This window comes from Leopardus geoffroyi, chromosome B3, assembly GCF_018350155.1.
Source record: "Leopardus geoffroyi isolate Oge1 chromosome B3, O.geoffroyi_Oge1_pat1.0, whole genome shotgun sequence".
NCBI classification, from domain to species: Eukaryota; Metazoa; Chordata; class Mammalia; order Carnivora; family Felidae; genus Leopardus; species Leopardus geoffroyi.
In genome coordinates this window covers 37,522,476-37,537,881 of record NC_059337.1, presented here as the reverse complement: position 1 = coordinate 37,537,881, position 15,406 = coordinate 37,522,476, and positions in this window count along the sequence as shown.

Sequence of the window (15,406 nt, the reverse complement as noted above, 5' to 3'; positions counted from 1 at the left end):
ACGATTCCAGAGGTTTGTAGGGCTGCCTGGGTGGTTTAGTGGGTTAAGCAGCTGACTTTGGCTCAGGTCATGATCTCACAGTTTGTGAATTCAAGTCCCGCATTAGGCCCTGTGCTGACAGCTCAGAGCCTAGAACCTGCTTCAGAGTCTGTGTCTCCCTCTCTCTCTGCCCCTCCCTCCTTCCCCCACTCACTCTCTGTTTCACTCTCTCTTTCAAAAATAAATAAACATTTAAAAATTTTTAAAAAACAGATCTATAGAAAAAAACCATTACTTTTTGCCTGCCAATTCACTGTAGGAGTCATGGGAATGCATGTCTGAAGGAGCACAATGACTCAGGTCAATCAAACAATGTGATCAGTAGTTGTCATTTTAAGGTGACCTTCAGTTACCTGTAGGTAAATTTGTTGATTCATTATCTATGGATTGCACTCATTTCAGCTGAGCACAGTAGAAATAAATATGTACATTTTAGATCACTTAGGCTGGGGGCGCCTGTGTGGCTCGGTCGGTTAAGCGTCCGACTTCAGCTCAGGTCATGATCTCACAGTTGGTGGGTTCAAGCCCCTCGTCAGGCTCTGTGCTGACAGCTCAGAGCCTGGAGCCTGCTTCAGATTCTGTCTTCCTCTCTCTCTGCCCCTCCCCTGCTCACGCTCTGTCTCTGTCTCTCAAAAATGAATAAATGTTAAAAAAAATTATATAGATTAGACTGGATAATGGGTATGTGAGGGTTCATCATATGATTTCTTTGTGTATGTTTAAACGTTTACATACTAACATTTTTCTGAAAATAAGTACATGAACCCATTTGAAAAGTAACTTTTTATGATCCATCACCTTGTATATTATTACAAGAAATAGTTGAACTCATATTTCAGCCTCAATGTGAAAACTTCATTCTACTAGTTAGATGTTCTCCACAAACCTTAGTTCTGACCTAATGAATTCTTTAAAAAAAATTTTTTTAATGCTTATTTATTTTTGAGAGAGAAAGAGAGAAAGACAGATCATGATCAGGAGAGGGCAGAGAGAAAGGGAGACACAGAATCCGAAGCGGGCTCCAGGCTCTGAGCTGTAAGCACAAGAACCCGACTCGGGGCCCGAACCCACGAACCAAGAGTCTATGACCTGAGCTGAAGTCAGACAGTTAACCGACTGAGCCACCCACGGGCCCCTGACCTAATGAATTCTTAAAGCTTAAAGACATCTCTTGCTGAAGAGTGAAACGTGCAAACCAAGAGAACAAGAAACGAGGGGAAAAAGCCTAAAATTGCAAGGAGCCCTGTCTGCACTTTCTTAGAGGGCAAACTAAAGTCAAAAAGTAATGGAGATCATTAGAACATGAATGTACTTGGCTGTACCCTCAACATCATGGGTTAATGGAGAGAGAAGAAGAGCCAGAGCCAGAGGGGATAGAGCTAGAGAAAATGATCCTGCCGTCAGACTAGCCCCCAGGGGAGCCGGCAGCAGTCCAAGGCATCATCCAGAGGGACATGCCGTACTCAGAATCAGACGGGCGGTTGCACCTTTGTTCTGGGTCATCAGTTGATTTGGAACGAGACTGCAGCCACAAGTTGGGGGTTAGAGAACACTGGCCAGTTCCTCAAAGGGAGAGGCTGACAAATGTGGGCAGCGTGTTCCAGTCATGTGGTCCCAGGATCACGGCAGGAAGTGGAAAGACGAGAAGGACGCAAGGCAGATGCTCAGCTGAGTATGGTCCTGAGAGATTCTTTTTTGGTTGGAAGGGAGACAACTTAAGTTACTTCAGCTGATTTTAAGGATGCATTGAGAAAGTGATTTGATCTCTCTCTACTTTTCTTCTCTCTTTTTAATTATGGCACCTGACTTACGAAAAGTTTCTGTAAGGCTGTGGTGTCTGCTACCTCATGGCTTTTGTTCACAGTCTTCTCTCATGGTCTGCAGGCACGCTTCTCGCTCTGTCTTAGGATGGATTCTGTAGCAAAAAGGCTCTTGAGGTGGATATTGGTAGGCAGGAAGTTAATTGGGGAGAACTCTCAGGATCAACATCTGTGAGGAGTGAGGGCTGAGGGAGAAGTTGGACTTTGATGTAGTCAATACAAAGGCCTCAGCCAACCCCTTGGGGAATTCTGGAGCTGGGGTGGCCTTTCAGAGTTTCTCCAAATTGAGATGGTGGGGTCAGGCCTTTGTATTCTCACTACTTATTGGATGCTGGCCGCTCTTGGGAAAGGAGTACCACTTGGCTGAGGGCAGTTCTAGAAGAGGGACTCAGCAGTGGGTTGCCAACAGCCAATAAAGCCAGCAGCAGAAGAAATGAGTGCCTCAGTACCGAAGGGGAGTGTGGTGGCCCATCACAGCATCCCCTACATCTTCTATCTGTCCCCTAAGGGTAGTTCTGGTGGGTCCACTGCCTGTCTGTCAGTATTCTTTCCAGTTTATAAAGATGGCCACAATTGAGTTGGACCTGACTCTCCATCTAATCAGTTGGGGGGTAGGTTGGAGACCTGACTTAGACCAAGACAACTTTCCCAGAAGGGCCTATAAAAATGGCGTCATGTACGGCCAGTAAGACAGGTGTTGGGGAAGTGTGTAACTGGTGCCCAGAGGTCCCAACAAAGTTGAAGGGGCTCACTTAATCCCAAACCCACTTGCTTGAAGGATCTGTGGCTGCTAACACTCTCTCTTCCATGGTCAGTATTGGCCTGGTTCCCGCACACGGGAGGCTGGATGGTCTCCAGCTGAGAAGGCCAGAGGAAGAGTTCCAACCCCACAACTCGCTAATTTTAAGCAAGCCATCGGCCCAAATTGCATCAGTTGGCAAATATTTAGCTAGTACCTATATATCAGGAATTGTACTTAGCACTGGTAAGTCACTCTCTGGGTCTCACCTTCTTCTTTGCAAAATAAGGGTATGGGAATAGATGATCCCAGTGAAGTAAAATGGTGGCCATATTTTCAGAAACAAAAACCCAAAACACACTGTCTGCCAAGCCAGACTATTTTTTAAAGGATTTTTTAATAATAAAAAATGTTTATTTATTTTGTGTGTGAGAGAGAGAGAGAGTGTGTGTGTGAGCAGGGGAAAGGGAGAGAGAAAAATCCCAAGGAGTCTCCATACGGTCAGCACAGAGCCCGATGCGGGGCTCAATCCTACAAACTGAAATTATGACCTGAGCCGAGACCAAGAGTCAGTCACTTAACCTACTGAGCCACCCAGGTGCCCCCAAAACAATATTTTATATTGAGCCTGACCCTAGAAAACCCAGGATGTATGATCTCATTATATACCTACACATGGATTCCATCTCCCCTCCCCACATTTGTTCTCCCCAGACATGCTGTATAGAATGACTTGATCCTCAGGATGAAGGAAGGAGGTTACATAAATTATATATGACTATACAACTTATATAACCTCTTATCTTGCAAATCTTTAAAGTCATTTAAGTGTTTACCCTTACTTTTTGAATTCTTTAGAGTTTACATGGTCTGAGTTTAAATAATCCTGAACACATTCCTCAAACACTCTTATTTAAACAAAGCCCAGCTATGGTGATTACACAGCCAGGTTTTTTCCAACCCTTGGAGGCTTTATAACAATTTTATTTTAGGGCCAAGCATCCTTACCTTCTGAGTCTTTTGCATTTGAATAGCCTTTCAAAGGTTGACAGCAGAGCTGGAGTCCTTCACAGAACAGCCCATAGCAGTTCAGCCAGATCTGGTAAGGTGAGGCCATTAGCATCACCTTAATCACGTGCATACTCTCCCCCTAGTCACAGAGACCCAGAGTCACAGAGCTGAATGTTGTCGGGGGTGGAGAGGGCTAAGGATCAGAGACCCAGTATTTGGCTTGCCACTGTGAACAGTGCTCCTTATGACAGGGAAGGGCATGGAGGTGAGAGAGGAGAGTGCTTGTACATGTGAGGCACCTGTCCTAAGTGCTGTAAGAGATATAAAGGGAAAGGAAGGAGGAGAGAGATCCATGTAGTGAGCCCCACGTGGGGCTTGAACTCGAGAACTGTGAGATCATGACCTGAGCCAAAATCGGAAGCTTAACCAACTGAGCCACCCAGGCGCATCCCCCAAGGCCCTTGTTCTTCATGACCACACCTCTACGGTCATGTCACATGGACCTTATTATCCCAAATTGCAGATGAGAATACTGAGAGTCCAAGGAGGCAAGAAACTTGCCCAAGATCATGTAGGTCTTAATGACTCCTAACTACTACTCTTATTACTAACCTAGACTAATTCTCAACCTAAAATGGGACTCCTGTCCAGGAGGCGCTTCTGTTGTAGGTGGGCACAATTCTTTCATAATGAGTGCCTCTAAAGTGCCTAGTGCTTTCAGAGGAGGCAACAGGCCATTCGCTTGAAGTGACAGAAGACTGACAGAAGGTTTGCTATTTTCCTTTTTTTTTTTCTTTAGTTTATTTATTTATTTTAAGTGAGAGAGAGAATCCCAAACACGCTCCGTGTTCTGTGCTGAGCCCTGTGCGGGGCTGGATTGCTGGCTGGATCCCAGGGCTCAATGTCACCAGAGCCGAAATCAAGAGTCAGATGTGTAACTGACTGGCCACCCAGGCACCCCTGCTGTCTGCCATTTAGACCTTAAAGAATAGCTAGCTTGCTCTTGGGAAATTCTTACTAAGATCAGGACTGCTGGTTGGTTCTTCTGAGAACTATTTTGTTTGTTGGAATGAAGGAATGTAGTAACTTAGGAATTGTATCATTTCTCTGTAGCTGAAGAGTCACATGAGAAAAAGCAGTGGAACCCCTCAAGAATATCTCAAAGATAGATATTCTAAGTTTTTTTTTAACGTTTATTTATCTTTGAGACAGAGAGAGACAGAGCATGAATGGGGGAGGGTCAGAGAGAGAGGGAGACACAGAATCGGAAGCAGGCTCCAGGCTCTGAGCTGTCAGCACAGACCTCAATGCGGGGCTCAAACTCGTGAACCACAAGATCATGACCTGAGCCAAAGTCGGACACTTAACCGCCTGAGCCACCCAGGCGCCCCACAAAGATAGATATTCTAATTTTTATCTTTTTTTTTTTTTAATTTTTTTTTTCAACGTTTATTTATTTTTGGGACAGAGAGAGACAGAGCATGAACGGGGGAGGGGCAGAGAGAGAGGGAGACACAGAATCGGAAACAGGCTCCAGGCTCTGAGCCATCAGCCCAGAGCCCGACGCGGGGCTCGAACTCACGGACCGTGAGATCGTGACCTGGCTGAAGTTGGACGCTTAACCGACTGCGCCACCCAGGCGCCCCTAATTTTTATCTTTAAAAATAAAAGAAAATTAAATTTTAAAATAAAAACTTACTCAAAATCTCATACTCTGAGATAACCACTGTTTAATATACCAAAGTATACCCCCCAAAAATATATATCAGAGTATATCTGTCCATATTTTTTCCATGTATAAACACAACTTTTGAAAATTAAATTATAGGGTATATATTACCTTATCGTGGGATTCTTTTCACTTAATATATCTTGAACATTTTTCCACATGATTAAATGTGGAAAGTTAATTCTATAAAATCATTTTTAATGGTTGCAAAGTATTCCATTATTCACTTACTCAGTAAGTAATGATTGAGCACTACTACGTGAGAGGTATTGTCCTGAGCTCTTAGGATACATCAATTCACAAAAACGAGAAAAATCCTCATCCTTGTGTAACTTACATTTTAGCAGGAGGAGATAGACATTTAAAAAAAGAGGTAATAGATAAATAAACGTAGGGCCTTATAGGCTATTGTAAGGATTTTTATTTTTAGTGTGAGTGAAATGGGGAACCACTGCACTGGCCAGTGTGTAAATATGTCATTCATCCAACCACTGCAGGCATTGGTTAGACATTTAGTTGATTTCCAATATTTTGGTATTGTAAAGAACATTTTTATATATAGATAAGATCATACAGTCCATACATTTTTGTTTATTGGATATTTGGTATTTTATTTAATTATTATTATTATTTTTAATGTTTATTTATTTTTGAGAGAGACAGAGACAAAGTGTGAGCAGGGGTGGGGCAGAGAGAGAGGGAGACACAGAATCCAAAGTGGGCTCCAGGCCTCCAGCTGCCAGCACAGAGACCGACGCGGGGCTCGAACTCGAACTGTGAGATCATGACCTGAGCTGAAGTCAGACGCTTAACCAACTGAGCCACCCAGGCGCCCCAGATATTTGGTATTTTAGTCATAAAAGTAATATATTGTAATCGTGATGAGCCAAACAGTATAGAGATATATACAGAAAATGTAATAGTCTCCTCACTACCCTCTTCAATTTCACCCTCTTGAGGTAATGAAAGTGAATCAGTCAGAAAAACAGAAAATACATCAGTATTTTAACAGACAAAAGTTTTATCTAGGACGGACTGGGCACATTGAGGCCCACAGGCCAAATCCTTCCCAGCTCATATTTGTAAATAAAGTCTTACTGGAACACAGCCAAGTTCATCCCTTGCTGCCCCATCTATGGCTGCTTTCATTCTATGATAGCAGAGGTGAATAGCTGTGACAGACACCATATGGTCTGCATAGCTTAGAATATTTACTGTCTAGTCTTTTACAGTAAAAGTTTACGAAATTCTGATCTAGGGGTTTGGGAGAGTAGACAGAATAATAGTCCCTAAAGATGTCCATCTCCTAGTCTCCAGAACTTGGTCACCATGTTACTTGACATGGTGAAAGGGACTTTGCCGATGTGATTACATTAATGGTCTTGAGAATGGGAGATTATCGTAGATCATCTGTGTGAGTCCAATGTAATCACAGGGTCCTTATAAGGGATAGAGGAGGCAAGAAAGTCAGAGAAAGATTTGAAGGTGCTACATGGCTGGCTTCGAAGGTGGAGGAAGGGGCCATGAACCAAAGAATGCAGGCAGTTTCTTGAGTGGAAAAGACAAAGAAGTAGATTTCTCCAGGGCTTCCAGAAGGAATAAAGCTTTGTTGACCCTTTGATTTTAACCCGATGAGACCCACTTTGGACTCTGACGTCCAGAAGTGTGTAAGATAATACATTTATGTTGTTTTAAACCCCTATGTTTGTAATGATCTGTTACAGCAGCAATAACAAACTTGATAATTGACTGAACAGGTAGTGGAGGACTGCGGGATAAAGGGGCCACTGAGGTAAGAGAGTAGCTACGGGAGGTGGTTCCCACCTCTACGTCTGGGGAACAAAGGGAACAGGCTGAGTTATTTGAACCCAGAAACTTGGAGAAGGGGCTTGTGGAGCTGGTACCCAAGACCTCTGAGGAGTGGGCACTCCTAAGCTCATTCTGGGCATGTGGAAAATACTGGAAACTGGAACCAGGTGTTGCTGCCAGGGTGAAAAATTAGTGGGGATACTCTGATAGGAACAGGAAGGGGGCGTCTGGGTGGCTCAGTCAGTTAAGCATCCAACTCTTGATTTCAGCTCAGGTCATGATCTTACAAACACGGAGCCTGCTTGGAATTCTCTCTCTCCCTCTGTCTCTGCCCCTCCCCCACTCACGCTTGCTCTCCACTCCCCTCTCTCTCAAAATAAATGAATAAACTTTAGGGAAAAAAAAAAAGAGAAAGGAATAGGAAGCTCTTAGGAAGCAAACAGGAAGTTCCTCCTCCAGCCTTTTGGAACCCCTTATTACCGTTCTGTCACCAGAGTGAAGCAGAGCACCCAACGCTGAAGTGTAGTTTGTGGAGTCTCAGCCCTAGCCTCACGAAAGAGAATTAAAGCGTTCGTTTGGACCTGAGACAAGAGCCCAATCACAAACACACGGTGTTAACAATTCGGTGCGTAGCATTATGCACTTTTCTCTACGCTCATGCAAAGATGCAGTCACATTTATTAGAGGCTCTTCCCCTCTTTCCTATTTAGAAAAAAAAAATGTGGTCCTGTTATACACATTACCCAGAAACTTGCCTGTTTCATTCAACAATATATATGATGCACGTCTTTTCATGCAAGCATAGTAGAGTATCTCATTTTTAAAAACGGCTCAGTGAAATGAATGAATGAATGCATACATACATAGATACATACATACATACTGCTCAGTAATATCTCATGGAAATGCCAAAATCGACCCAATCATTCCGAAGCTCAATGATTGGCTCAGGGTTTGGCATGTGACTCAGGTTTGCCCGTCTTGGCACTCTGGACCCCTGCAGCTGCGGGTGTGGTCAAGCTCCTCAAATCACATGCCTGAGAACGGGAGAGGAGCAGTTCCCCCAAAGAAAATCTAGGTGCTTTTGGCAGGAGAAAGACACAGCTGGAGAAGGAAACAGCAAATGTCCACAACTTCCTCATATCCTTTGCCCTATTGTTTCCATTGGCTTGTTTTGTTATCAGTTTATGGATGGCCTTTGAATGTAGCTCATGTTAACCCTTTGTGTATGTATGGCAAATGTTTTTCCCAGCCTATGATTTCTTTACAGTGTCTTTGACCATGTGAAAGTTAAAATTAGAATATTGTCTGATGTAACTTTCTTTCTCTTTCTGGCTTGTGGATTTCCTTTCTTGCTTCATAATGGTTTCCTCCTACAAAGATAAGCACATTTGGTCACTAGATTGGTCAGGATAGGTTAAGGATGCTGTGGGAAGAAAGAAAAACACTCTAAAATTTCAGTGGAGCAGCTCAAATCAAGTATTTCTTGCTCACACTGCATGGTAGGTTAGAAGAAAGCTCTCTACTGGTTACAGTCACTCAGGGACCCAGGCTGATAAAGGGGAGGCTCCAGCCCAAGAAATGATTGGTAAGCACTAGCTCTTAAAGTTTCTGCCCCAGGGGCACCTGGGTTGCTCAGTCGGTTAAGCATCTGACTTTGGCTCAGGTCATGATCTCGCGGTTCATAAGTTCGAGCCCCACGTCAGGCTCTGTGCAGATGGCTCAGAGCCTGGAGCCTGCTTTGGATTCTGTCTTCCTCTCTCTGCCTGCCCCTTCCCCTCTCATTCTCTGTCATTGTCTCTCTCTCAAAAATAAATAAACATTAAAAACAAAATTAAATAAAAAAGTTTCTACCCCAAAATGATACACATGATTTCCTTTCACATTTTATTGAAAAAATTTAGTCACATGGTCAGAATTAATTTCAAAAGGATTGGGGAAGTACAGTCCTACCATTGGGTAGGAGAAGAGAATCAAAATATCTGTGAACAGCCACCATGTAAACAGAAAGAGTTAGGGGTCTCTGGAAAAAGAAAGACAGGCACAGCTTTCTCGACCAAAAAAAAATCATTTTAGGACCCTGGCTATCTTCTGAAAGAATGTACGAACAAACAGCCACTATCAGGCCAGGAGGTAGCCTAATCATATCAGGGACAATAAATCAGTGGTAAAATTCCCAGTGCTGATTCAAAAGTAAAGATTGACCTGACACACATTCTTGACTTATCTTTGCAGGATCTAAACCCCCTTGAGCATTCAGATACCCGACCAGCTGGAGCCCAAGAACTGTTGATGCTGACCCCTGCCAGCCTTGTGACTTTAACCTGGACTTAGTCACCTAAAGGTGACTTGTGCTTCAATTCTGTGCTGTATTCCTCATTGTGCAAGCCCCTTCATGAATATGTATGCACTCTCAGCTTGAAACTCCCCCCAATTTTGCTGTTCGGGAAATTTCCCCGGTGTTCTCCTTTACTTGTTGTTCTCCTTCCTTTTCCTATTCTTTGGCTTGATTGGGTCTTTTGTTCGACACCTACCAAGGGGCAAACCCAGTTTCAGGTGACATTAAGGACTAGTATACAGATTTTCCTCACCTTGTGATGAGGTTACCTCCTGATAAACCCATCCTAAGTTTAAAACATCATAAATCAAAAATGCATATACCAACCCTAACCTACCAGACATCATAGCTCAGCCTAGCCTACCTTTCACTTGCTCAGAACACTTAGATTAGCCTATATACTTGGGCGGAATCCTCTAACACAAAGCCTATTTTACAAGAAAGTGCTGAGTATCTCATGTAATTTGTTGAATCCTGTCCTGAAAGTGAAAGGTCTAGAATGGATGTCCGAGTATGGGATGGTTGTAAATGCACTGGTGGTTTGCCCTCATGATGGTGCGGCTGCCTGGGAGCTGCGGGCCCCTGCCCCTGCCCGGCGTCACCAGAAAGGATCGCACCACACATCGCTAGCCCGGGAAAAGATCCAAATTCATAATTGAGGGTCAGCTGGGCTCAGGTGGTTAAGCGTATGACTCTTGAATTCTGCTCAGGTCACAATTTCAGAGTTCATGAGTTTGAGCCCCAGGTAGGGCTCCCCAGTTTAGGATTCTCTCTCTCCCTCTCTTTCTGCCCCTCCCCTGCTCACACACATACTCTCTCTCAAAATAAATAAGTAAACTTTTAAAAAAATGAAATTCATAACTGGAAGTACAGTTTCTATTGAATGCTTTTGCACCATAATAAAGTCAGAAAATCATTAAGTCCAACCATTAAGTCAGAAACCATCTATAATCCACATTTCTGACCACCAAATGCCTTCCCCACAAACCAAATACCCACGCTCACCCTTTCTGAGGCAGTTAACCTCAAAGTCTCATTCTAGTTGAACCTTTAGTCTGACACTTAATCCAGTCAGAAGTTTAATTATTCATTCATTCATTTATTTATTTTAAAAATAGGCTCCATGCCCAATGTGGGGCTTGAACTCACAACCCTGAGATCAAGAGTCACACGCTCTACCAACTGAGCCAGGCAGGTGCCCCTCTCAAATTTCAAACATGGATGTAAGGGCAATACTTTTTATTAAATCCTTGTTGCAATGCTGAGTTTTCACTGTTTTCTGTTTTTTTAAAAATTTTTTTATTAATGTATTCTTTTTTTTTTTTTTTTTAAATTTTTTTTTTTTCAACTTTTATTTATTTTTGGGACAGAGAGAGACAGAGCATGAACGGGGGAGGGGCAGAGAGAGAGGGAGACACAGAATCGGAAACAGGCTCCAGGCTCTGAGCCATCAGCCCAGAGCCCGACGCGGGGCTCGAACTCACGGACCGCGAGATCGTGACCTGGCTGAAGTCGGACGCTCAACCGACTGCGCCACCCAGGCGCCCCTATTAATGTATTCTTGAGGGGGGGGGCGGGCAAGAAAGGGGAGGGAAAGAGAGAGAGGGAGACAGAGAATCTGAAGCAGGCTCCAGGCTCTGAGCTGTCAGCACAGAGCCCAACACAGGGCTCAAACCCACGAGCCATGAGATCATGACCTGAACCTAAATCAGACGCTTAACTGACTAAGCTCCCCGGGCACCCCTCACTGTTTTATCTTGTAGCTAATTTGTAATGAGAAGCAGTCTGTCTTCCAACTCTGCAAATCCCTGAATTTGTGGACTCTTTCTTTTTCTTTTCATTTCTACTTGCAAACAAGCCAGTTCCTCTTCCTCCCCTCCCCCCATCTCTTTCTCTTTCCCTCTATCTTTCTATTTCTATCTCTCTCTGATATCTTGTCAAATACAGCCAAGGCACACCATTAATACCATGTTTTCTTTTTTTATTTTTAAGTAATCTCTACACACAACGTGGGGCTCAAACTCACAACTCTGATATTGAGAGTCCCATGCTCTACCGACTGAGCCCCAGCCGGTACTGGCTCAGTATTAGTATACTATGTTTTCTAATTGGTTCTTCTAGAGCTACAAGTTCGTTAGGTACATAACCTACCTTCCAAGTAACTTCGGGCAATACCTTTATCAAATGTTTCACTATTGTGTAATATGGCTCACCATCCTTATCGCTGCCAGTAACACTTTTTCAGGTTTTTGTTCTGACCGCATCTCATATTAGGGATCAATCATGATAAGATAGGCTATGGTGTAGTAACAAACTCCAAAATCTCAATCACTAAAAATGGTACAAGTTTATTTCTTGCCTAGGTACATATCCAGCATGGATCAGCAGGGACATCTGCTCATGGTGGCCACTCAGAAGCCTTAGCTGATGGGAGCCCCACTTCATCATATGATCCACGGTGCTGCCTAGAAATGACACATCTTCCTTCTCCTAATACTGTCTCATTCAAAGCAAATCACACAAGTATGCCTGTCTTCAAAAGGTTCAGAAAAGTGTCCATCTTATCAGGTTCACAGAAAACAGAACCTGTGGGTTTGTGAACAATCTTAATGGCTATCACAGGGATTTTGTGTTGAGAGTTTATTGCAGTGAAATAAACTGTACGTAACAATAACAGCCTTTCATTTTTCATATACCTGGGTCTAGTTTTGTAACTCTGCTACTCTATTTTTGTGGTTGTGATGGTAGGCCGTCATATTCCAAGTCCACCTTCAAGTACAATTTAATTTTGCTTTAAACCTGAATAAAAATACCTGATCCTTAAGACAGTTCTTTCATGGGGCACCAGGGTGGCTCAGTTGGTTGAGCATCCAAGTCTTGATTTCAGCTCAGGTCATGATCTCATGGTTGTGGGATCAAGCCACTCATTGGGTTTCGTGCTAAGCATGCAGGTGCTTGGGATTCTCTATCTCTCTCCCTCTCTCTCTCTCTCTCTCTCTCTGCCCCTCTCCCCAGCTCACTCTTTCTCTCTCTAAAAAAAAAAAAAAAAAAAAAATCTGAATTCCTTCCACAGTCACTTAAGTCACAGTCACTCAACATAAGTTATAATTCAGATATTTCCTTTTCTGTCCTCTCTTCCTTACCTGATAATTCCACTCTGCAATTCTGTCAGAGACTGAAAACCAAAAAATAATTTTTTTTTTTGCAAGAGGGTCAATGCAGAAAAATTACAAATGCTTGTTTTTATTCAAAATGAAGGTTTTGTTTTTGTTTTTAGTCAAAATTTTTAAAATGCCTTGGTTCTAAGATGATGGATAGTCTTAAGGTTATGATTATCTACTTTGCTGAATGGAAGAATGTTAGTGAGAAAGAAAATAGAGCCGTTGTTTAGCAACTAATATAAATATCTAGGCATATTTGAGAACTTCAGTAGCAACATGAGGCAGCTTTCTAATCTTTCATCCTGAAATTAGATCCCAGGCCTGCCTTGAAGCTAGTCTTACTGAATAGTGGCTCTCAAACCATTGGTTGAAAATGCCCTGACAGAAAATATGTCAAGTTAAACATTTTGGTAAAGATGGCTGCTGAAAACCCCTTTCTGTGAATAAGCACACAAGGATGCAAGGTAGTTAAAAAAAAAAAAGAGAGACATCCTTTCAACCAGCATTCATTGAGTCCTTGGGTCAGGCCTTATTCTGAGTGCAGGAGGTACCGTGGAAAACAACACAGGTAGGAATTCTGACCTTCTGGAACTTACTCTTAGGTATGGGTCAGCACCAAGGAGACAAACAAATGAATTAAATAATTATACACTGTGATAAATGCAATGAAAAAGTGAACGAAAAAATGATGCATCAGTCAGGATTCTTGATTACAAACAGGGAAATCCATTGAAGGTAAAAAAAAAAAAAAAAAAGAAAAGAAAAAAAAAAAAAAAAGAAAAGAAAAGAAAAGAAAAAAAGAGGGGGCCTGGCTGGCTCAGTTGGTAGAACGTGTGACTCTTGACCCTCAAGTGGTGAGTTTGAGCCCCATGTGGGGCACAGAGATTACTAAATTAAAAAAAAAAAAAAAGCAAAGGAAAAAAAATGGAAGAAAATCGGGAACTTTTAGGATCAAAGGGAGCCTAAACGGGTAGACTTGGAAAGTAAACTAGAACCCTGAGAGATTGGGGGCCAGGCAGCAGGAACCCTGAGAAGGTCATGTTATAAGCTGTTTGCTGCATCTCTGCCCTGGTGTCCCTGTGTCTCCACAGAGAATCGGGGCACCTGCATTGAGGCTTGGCTCACACACCTGTCCCTTAGCTGAACCATGAAGCTGTTGTCTCTCAGCTTCTGGCCTCCAGGCTGGGTGGCTGGCTCTCCACACTCTCCTCCCACCAAACTCCCACAGTGGGGAATTTCCTCTGTGAGGTCTATTCTAGTGGAGGTGACTTAGATGTAGGTCAGCCAGAAATAGGGCAAATGGCGACTCTGGTTGAAATAAAATCTACCACCTACCTTCTTTAGATAAGAAGGCATCCCAGAGAAAGTAACATTTAAGCTGAGCCAAGCCTGTTCCTTTCTTCTTCCCAAATTTGTCACACCATGGTTTTAATGAGTGTTTCCCTGGTGACTGATGAAGTTGAACATCTTTTCAGGTATCTATTGGCCATTTGGAATATGCTCTTGAGTGAAGGGCCAATTCAAGTCTCTTGTCTATTTGCTTTATTGGACTGCATGCTTTGTATTTTGTTAAATTGCTGTGAAGTTTTATAAACTTCTAGTATAATATCCCTGGTGATCTCTTTTGTTGGATACATGTATTTCAAATATATTTTCCCACTACTGGCTCACTTTTTCTGTCTCTTAATAGTGTCTTATGATGAAGAGAAAGTTTTAAATATTAACATGCTCTAATTTATTAATGTTTTCCTTTGTGGTTAGCACTTTTTGTATCCTATTTAAGAGATTTCTGCCTACCTTAAGGTCATAAAGATATTCCCCTGTGTTAACTTATGAAAGATTTATTTATGTTTTTACATTTCATATTTAGATTTATAATCTATCTGGAATTGCTTTCTATGTGTGATTGGAGATAGGGGTCAAGATTCATTTTTTGCTAAGTGATGTCCAATTGACCTGCATCTTTTATTGAAAAGATCATGCTTTCCCCAAGTGTCTGTGAACTATAGCATCTGTTCTTTGCTCTACTTATCTATCCTCGTGCTAATACTCATGATTCAGTCACTTTAGGTTGATAGCATGTTTTCATTTCTGGTACTATGAGACATCCACTTAGGTTGTTTCCTTTGAGATTGTGTTTGCTATTTCTGAATCATTGCATTCCTGTTGTATTGAAATCAGTTTATTAGTATTTACAACAAATATGCTAGGGTTCTGATTGCAATTACGCTGAATATATTCCAATGAAATATGTATCAACTGGGAGCAAACTGACATCTTTACAATGTTGAGTAGTCAAATCTATGAAAAGAATATAATCCTTCTAGTTATTTGGGTCTTTAATTTCAGTGGCATTTTAATAGTTTTCAATATGGAGGCCTTTTTATTTTTATTTATTTTTTAAATTTTATTTTAAGTGGCTTTATTTAAGCCACACCCATTGTGAGGCTTGAATTTGCAAGTCTGAGATCAAGAGTCACGTGCTCCACTGACTGAGCAAGCTAGGCACCCTGTAGAGGCCTTTTTTTGAAGGCGTGTTCCAAGATATTTTTTGTTATTCTAAAAATATTATTATAGGGATGCCTGGCTGGCTCAGTCGGTAAAGCATGCAACTCTTGATCTTGGGGCATGATTTTAAGCCCCACATTAAGTATGTAGCTTACTTGAAAAAAAATAAAAATAAGAGTGTTATTACAATTGGTATCTTTTCAAGAATTATATTATATATTTGTTTACTGCTGATATTTAGAAATAGAATTG